At 42.6% G+C, this 7,369-nt stretch overlaps 2 long non-coding RNA genes across 2 annotated transcripts in view; one reads left to right on the forward strand and one right to left on the reverse strand.

The window, feature by feature from the left end:
* Positions 1-1,578: 1,578 nt before the first annotated feature.
* Positions 1,579-7,369, reverse strand: part of LOC108527492 (uncharacterized) — a 150,483-nt gene continuing 144,692 nt past the window's right edge. Inside the window, exon 4 of the long non-coding RNA XR_001884826.1 lies at positions 1,579-2,957. This is a non-coding gene — a long non-coding RNA (uncharacterized LOC108527492). The remainder of the gene's footprint in view (positions 2,958-7,369) is intronic.
* LOC108527493 (uncharacterized) overlaps positions 3,399-7,369 on the forward strand; it is a 14,990-nt gene continuing 11,019 nt past the window's right edge. The window contains exons 1-2 of the long non-coding RNA XR_001884827.1: positions 3,399-3,495; positions 3,590-3,828. This is a non-coding gene — a long non-coding RNA (uncharacterized LOC108527493). The remainder of the gene's footprint in view (positions 3,496-3,589; positions 3,829-7,369) is intronic.

The raw sequence follows: 7,369 nt of genomic DNA on the forward strand, positions 1-7,369 counted from the left end.
TTTCAACTTTGGTGAATCTGACAATTATGTGTCTTGGAGTTGCTCTTTTTGAGGAGTATCTTTGTGGTGTTCTCTGTATTTCCTGAATTTGAATGTTGGCCTGCCTCGCTAGGTTGGGGAAGTTCTCCTGGATAACATCCTGCAGAGTGTTTTCCAACTTGGTTCCATTCTCCCCATCACTTTCAGGTACGCCAATCAGACATAGATTTGGTCTTTTCACATAGTCCCATGTTTCTTGGAGGCTTTGTTCATTTCTTTTTACTCTTTTTCTCTAAACTTCTCTTCTTGCTTCATTTCATTCATTTGATCTTCAATCACTGATACCCTTTCTTCCAGTTGATTGAATCGGTTACTGAAGCTTGTGCATTTGTCACGTAGTTCTCATGACATGGTTTTCAGCTCTTTCAGGTCATTTAAGGACTTCTGTACATTGGTTATTGTAGCTAGCCATTTGTCAAATCTTTTTTCAAGGTTTTTAGCTTCTTTGCGATGAGTTCGAACTTCCTCCTTTAGCTCGGAGAAGTTTGATCATCTGAAGCCTTCTTATCTCATCTCGGAATGGACAATTCTTTAAAATTAACATTTGGCTAAATATTCTTGGAAGAATGAATTGCAAAACTCACATACGTGTGCCTTTTACTTAAGCTGAGTCTTCAAGGAATGATGACTTGTCTTCAATTTTGGAGTTAAACTCACACATTTAAGAAAGTTACAATGTTTTGAAATGCACAAAAAAAATTTACTATGAGATGTCTCCTTGATTTTTCAAATCACCGTATCACTGCACTTCAATACAAATACAGCACAAATATTTTTCTATGCCTTTAATCCCAGCACTCTGGGAGGCCGAAGCAGGTGAATCACTTGAGGTCAGGAGTTTGAGACCAGCCTAGTCAACATAGTGAAACCCTGTCTGTACTAAAAATACAAAAATTAGCCAGGTGTGGTGGTATGTGCCTGTAGTTTCAGCTATTCAGGAGGTTGAAGTGGAAGGATCGCTTGAACCTGAGAGGTGGAGGTTGCAGTGAGCTGAGATCATGCCATCGCACTCTAGCCTGGGCAACACAGCAAGACTCCATCACAAAAAAAAAAACACAAATATTTTCTGAATGCTTCAAAGTAATTGTTCAATTACTATGTTATAAAAGGGCTCTGATTTGAAAATATGAAAATTATGAATCCATTCATAGATCATAAAACAATAATTGGAAAAGCACTGAAGAAAATAATTTAAGAATTGAACACTAGAGGTAGTGTTACAGTTAATTTTTAATTTAGTTACAGTAGTACAGTTTTTCTTGAAAGTCAAATCCAAGAAATTTGTTCTTACCTAACTAGGCAGTACATGCTATAGTCACATAGTTAGCTAGAACAATGTATGAGAAATAATGAACATTTATCATTTATTACATTCGCCTAATTATATTCACTATTAAACATATTTGCATAACATTTTTGTAACTTTAAATATATAAGTGTGTATTTACTTTTATTTTGCTGATAAAATAAAATGTTTTCACTTTCTTCTATTTTGAAATTGTTTTATATATATAAAACTGAATATAAAAGTGTTTATTTTCTTCAATATGTGAAAGTCTACAACAGATAATTTAGAAATTTTAGCTGCTTGTAACTGAATTTGTGCTAAGAGACACCATGCTAAAACTAAGGGTTTCTCACCACTAATATTTTATAACAGGTCCAAGAGTCCAATACAGTTAAATGTAAATTGTGTGCATTTGAGTTAGGCTAAGACACAGCAGAAACTAATCAGCTGGAAATGATTTTAGTATGACATAAATGAATTTTATACAGCACTATTAAAATTTCATTTTAAAATACAATAGGAAAACCTCAATGTGATTACTGAAAAGAGTAAATATTTTAAAAAGCATATCACTGGATAATGTTCAAATCGATTTTATGTGCTTTACTCTTACAAATTTACTACCATTAAAACAATGTCTTGTCTTAATTACTGATTAATAGAGTTAGAAATTACATTATCATACTCATTTATTCAGAGAAAGAGATTAGACAGAATAAACAGCAAAGCGATGCTACGCAGTTTCCTACAGTGAGGTGGCAAGGAAATTACCTTCTGGAACACAATGGTTAAAGATGTTAACATCCTCCTTTTTTTTTTTTTGAATGTTTCAAAATTTTTTTTTAAATTATACTTTATGTTCTAGGGTACATGTGCACTATGTGCAGGTTTGTTACATATGTATACATGTGTTTTTTGCTTATGTAAAGTGGACCGACTTCTCATTTCCTTATCTACAGAATGTTGGTGCTTACCCAGTATGAGGATCATACAAATTGGTGGTTGGAAAAGCATTGAAATGCCATTGACCTTGACTGTCAGACACGTGCGGTCAGGCAGGCATGTATTTCTCGGATGCTCATTGTAGCTGTTGCTTGTCCATCTTTATACCTGAACCAGGTGAGTGTGTAATGCTACAGGCGATGAACTCAGTGAACTCATGATCTGCCCCCTCCAAGTGTGGTCAAATTCAGTAATTTAGGATTAAAACAATTATTTCTAATGAAAATCCCGAAGTAAACACTTTCTAAGCACCTCCTAAATTCAGAACTGACACCTGTTGTTCGGGTGGCCAATCAGGGTCTTTGAAGCAATTCACACACCACATTCCGTGTTCTTCAGTGACTCACAAGGAAGGTGGCATTATCGTGTGTCAAACAGCAGCAGAACTTACTAACATTCTCAGCTACAAAGCAAAAAACAACAAACCAGAGACTTCAGCTGAGTTCTTGTGGTTGGAGTTGTGTTCCCTCCAGAGTGATGAGCATGGACTAAGACGCCTCACCCTACGCCTCATCACCGCTCTCCCCAGACAGCCCCGACAGAGGGCAGGTGCAAGCAGCACACGCTGCTCAGTGGCTGCCATCACCTCTCCAAGCTTCTGTTCCATTCTCTGCTCTCACATTATCCACTGTCGTGAAACAAAAGGCGAAAAGGAGAGAAAACTACGTTAGAAATTTTATTGTGACCACGATCATTACTGTTGTTATTATTATACTGGTTTATTTTAGAAGGAAAATAATTTGGGTTTAGAGGTGCTTAGAGGTGGATTGTGGGAATTTGTAGTGTAGTCGTGGGATTACAAGGATGAAGGAACCATTGCCCTTAAAACATTAGGAACTTGGTTGGTTTGCTACAGCATTTGTTGGCATGAAAACATCAAGAAATGTACAGTCAGCAAGTCTGTATGTGAGTCACAACTCACATAATACTTATGTGAGTTGTGGTCAGAGACTAGCATCCCTTGGGCCCTGGAACCAGACACACCTGGGTTTGATTCCTGACCGCGGCTTATCACTATCTGCTCTTTGGCAGATGGCTTAACCAAGCTAACCTCTATTTTTCAGATCTGTGGAATGGAGATAATATATAGGACCTATCTGACAGGGTGGTTGGGATCATTGACTGAAATAACACACGAAAGAGCTTAGCACAATGCCTAGCAGGCAGTAAGTACTCAGGAAATGTCAGCTGCTGTCAAACTTTCTAGGAACAGGAAAGCAGGGCTGTATCTAATATGGCTTAAACTTGTATGCTCTGCAGGACGGGGAGGAGTCTCATTTTGTGTCAGGAGATTTCCATGGGTTATCTTATTTCACCCTGCACGATGCTGTGTGGTCTCATCACCACTGAACATACAGGATCCTGAGACTCTGAGAGGTAGACGCTGCGCTCTAGAGCTGCGATTCACACCTGAATTTGCTGGCTCAAGGTCTACACTCTTTCTACTGCACCACAGTAACCCACATGAATCAGCAATGAAAAAGGCAAGACGGAATAAGGTGAGGCCAATGGCAATGATGAATGCCATGGGATTTCGAGAAGGGAGGCCCGTGTGATCTGGGGCAGTCAGGAAGGGAGCCTGGCCCTCAGCTGGGTGGAAAAGGGCAAAAGGATTTGTTTAGACTAAGGGGAAGGGTGGACATTCTGGAAAGATCAATTTCACCCCCTCAACCTTAGTCAGGAGAGGATTTTATGCTCACCAGAGGCCACGTCCTTCTTTGTCAGTTGATATACTGACAGTCCTGGCTATGGGCTTGCTGCACAGTCCTCATCAGGACCAGAAAGGGGGCCCGGGTCAGCCTGTCCCTCTGGGAACATCCATCACAGCTGCTTCTTACCCAGGCTGTGACAGCATTTATCAGAGGGCTGAGGGCAGCCTGGTCCCTGCAGCTCTGGTATGCCTGGTGGGGAGGGCAGGACTGGCAGTAGAGAAGAGGGGATCCAGCTGGGGTCTACTGGCCTCAAAATGGTCTCAAGTAGTGAATGCAGGGGCTCCCACAGGACTAGAGCTTTGCCTTTCCGGTTCTTCGTCCAGTTCTGAAGCTTAGACATAGTGGATGTAAAAATAATCTGGGGAGCTTGCTCACAATGCAGGTGTTCCTGGCCTCACCCCAACTATTTTAATTTCATGTAATTGGGGTGGGGTTCAAGAATCTTCATTTAAGAAAAATACCTCCAGTGACAGACAGATGGCCATCAACCACACTTTGAGAAAAAACCCCTCAAGTTCATGCTGTTGTGCTCAACCTTTGGGAAAACATTCTTCTATTCTGTGTGAAAGAAAATGGTGTTTTTCTAAGTCCCAAGAAAGCATCCTAAAGGGATGCAAGGAAGGATTCAATGGGCATTCCTTCCAAGGCATGAAAGGAGAGCAGATGGCCGTATCTTGTACTCAGCCACCCTCCACAGAGCCTGTGGCAGACCCGGGAATGTCCATGCGTCTCAGAGCTGAAGTGAGGTGCACAGGCCAAGTTCAGACCAGTGCCCCCTGCTTGCAGGGTGGTCAGAAAACACATGGACATTTGTCAAGAACTGCGGAGTAGCTCATGTCTGTGGTTACACAATGAAACATTCTTCCCCAGCAGCAACACCCAGAAGGCTTCCAATATTTCGCACCCACACACTGAACATGAAATAGTGATTGATGGTAAGAGGATGTGCATAGAAAAAGTTTAGAAGTGACCCCTTCTTATTTTGCAAATAACAAAAGGAAATGCTCCTTTAGATCCTGTGTAATTCGGAAGCCGCTTGGGTGGCATGTGGGCTTTCAGAGAGAATGAAGAGAGACATCTGGCAAGGACTTTTCTTGGTCACAATGTCTTGCTTCTTATTCTGCTTCCAATGCCCTCCAGGAGGATGCAGTTATGGGGAGAAATGGGACGCAGGAGATCTGGGGTCAGAGGAATGTGGATCACAGGGGTGTGTCCAGATCCCTGGACCTGCCACGTTTGTGATCTCGGAAACATTCCATCTCTCCAGGTTTGTACTTCTCCATATATAAGATTAATGGTGCCTCTACTGACATGTGGCCATGATGATTATAAGATGATCAAAAAATGGTTATTCAGGCCAAAACTCTCAGCATCGTCGTGGACTCTCACACAGCACATCTGATGCATGGCAATACCTGCAGCCCTACCCACATTCTTGCATCTCACCATTCCTCACACTTGCCCCACTGTCACCCTGGCCAGAGGCTATCACTTCCCACCTGGGTTGTTGCAACGCCTTCCAAACTGGTCTCAAAGCTCCTCGCCTTGCACTTCAACCCAGATTCTTCCCCATCCAGTCAGAGCATGGTGCTCCTCTGCTATAACTCTACTTTGACTTGCTTCTGCACTCGGACTTGCAGAATCTGCCTTACCTACAGAGCTATAAGGTCTTGCAAATTTGCTGTGTCTACATCCTCATCCACAGGTAACTGCCTTCCTCTCCTCCCCCTTCCCCTCTTGCTTGCTTCCCTCAGCTCCCTGCCTCCCTGCTAACCTTGGAGGGGACCAGACAAAGTTCTAGCTCAGCCCATTTGCACTTCCTGTCCCTTCTGCCTATGTCACTTTTTTTTTCTGATATCAGCATAGCTTATTCTCTCACCTTCTCAGTAAGCAATTTCCTGCCACCCTATTTAAAATTGTATACCACCCTTTACTCCCTACCCTCTTTCCTGCATTTTTCTTTTGCATATAGCAGTTATCACCATCTATCATACTGTAAATATTACATGTGCATCTTGTTAGTTGCCTGTTTCCTACCACATGATGACACACCTGGCACATATTTATTGAAGGAATAAATAAGCTATAATGATCAATTCAACTTCAAGTTGGCTAACTTGTCCACAAACGTCTGTGGAATCCTGTGAGTGAGAAGGATTTTGGAGAAGTGATTATTGTGAGTTGTTATGTTTTAGGTATGTTAGGACTATCACTACTTTCTTATTCTTTCCTCATTAGCAGAGCCAGGTGGGTCCAATTGCTACAAAGTGATTCGGTGATGGCCTTTCTTATTTTTTAAAATCTGTTGCCATTAGACCTTCTATATTATTCAGCAGAGACTAGGTTAGCTACAATAACAAATGCACTTTGAAATTCCCAAAACATAACACTTAGATTTATTTCTCACCCATGCTACATGTCCAACTTGGGGCAAGGAATGTTCTGCTCCACGTGGGCACTCTGGGATCCAGGCTGACAGAGACTCCATCAAGAACATCTTTGACTGAAGAAAGGAAAGAGACTGCAGACTCAGGTGGAGCCAAGGTGTCCAGATTTGGCCAATTAAATGGCAGCACAAGAGACCTGTGTCACTTCTAGGCTGAGGAAGAAAGTAAACTCCAGTGCAAGGACCCTGCAACGTGCGGTTTCCCACATGCCCAGAAAAAGAAAGGAGAAGCCACGCTGCTAAGCCCTAGTATTACCCAGCGTTCTTCAAGTGTAGAAATAGTTTAGTGCTGCAGCTAAAATTCAGATGAAATAACACTGTCTGATACATTCATGTCACCAAAGTCAAATATTATGGGAAGAGAATATTAAAAAGAAATTGAGCAAAGATTAAAAATTATGAGGGGGTGCAGAGCAAGATGGCTGAATAGGAATAGCTCCAGTCTCCAGCTCCCAGCGCAAGCAACACAGAAGACAGGTGATTTCTGCATTTTCAACTGAGGTACTGGGTTTATCTCACTAGGGAGTGCTGGACAATCTGTGCTGGTCAGCTGTTGCAGCCCAACCAGCGAGAGCTGAAGCAGGGTGAGGTATCGCCTCACCTGGGAAGCGCAAGGGGAAGGGAATCCCTTTTCCTAGCCAGGGGAACTGAGACACACAACACCTGGAAAATCGGGTAACTCCCACCCCAATACTGTGCTTTAAGCAAACGGGCACACCAGGAGGTTATATCCCACACCTGGCCGGGAGGGTCCCATGCCCACAGAGCCTTCCTCACTGCTAGCACAGCAGTCTGCGGCGATCTAACTGCAAGGCAGCAGCGAGGCTGGGGGAGGGGCGCCCGCCATTGCTGAGGCTTAAGTAGGTAAACAAAGCCCTGGGA

Source organism: Rhinopithecus bieti, unplaced genomic scaffold (genome assembly GCF_001698545.2).
Source record: "Rhinopithecus bieti isolate Rb0 unplaced genomic scaffold, ASM169854v2 scaffold_4654, whole genome shotgun sequence".
Lineage (NCBI taxonomy): Eukaryota > Metazoa > Chordata > Mammalia > Primates > Cercopithecidae > Rhinopithecus > Rhinopithecus bieti.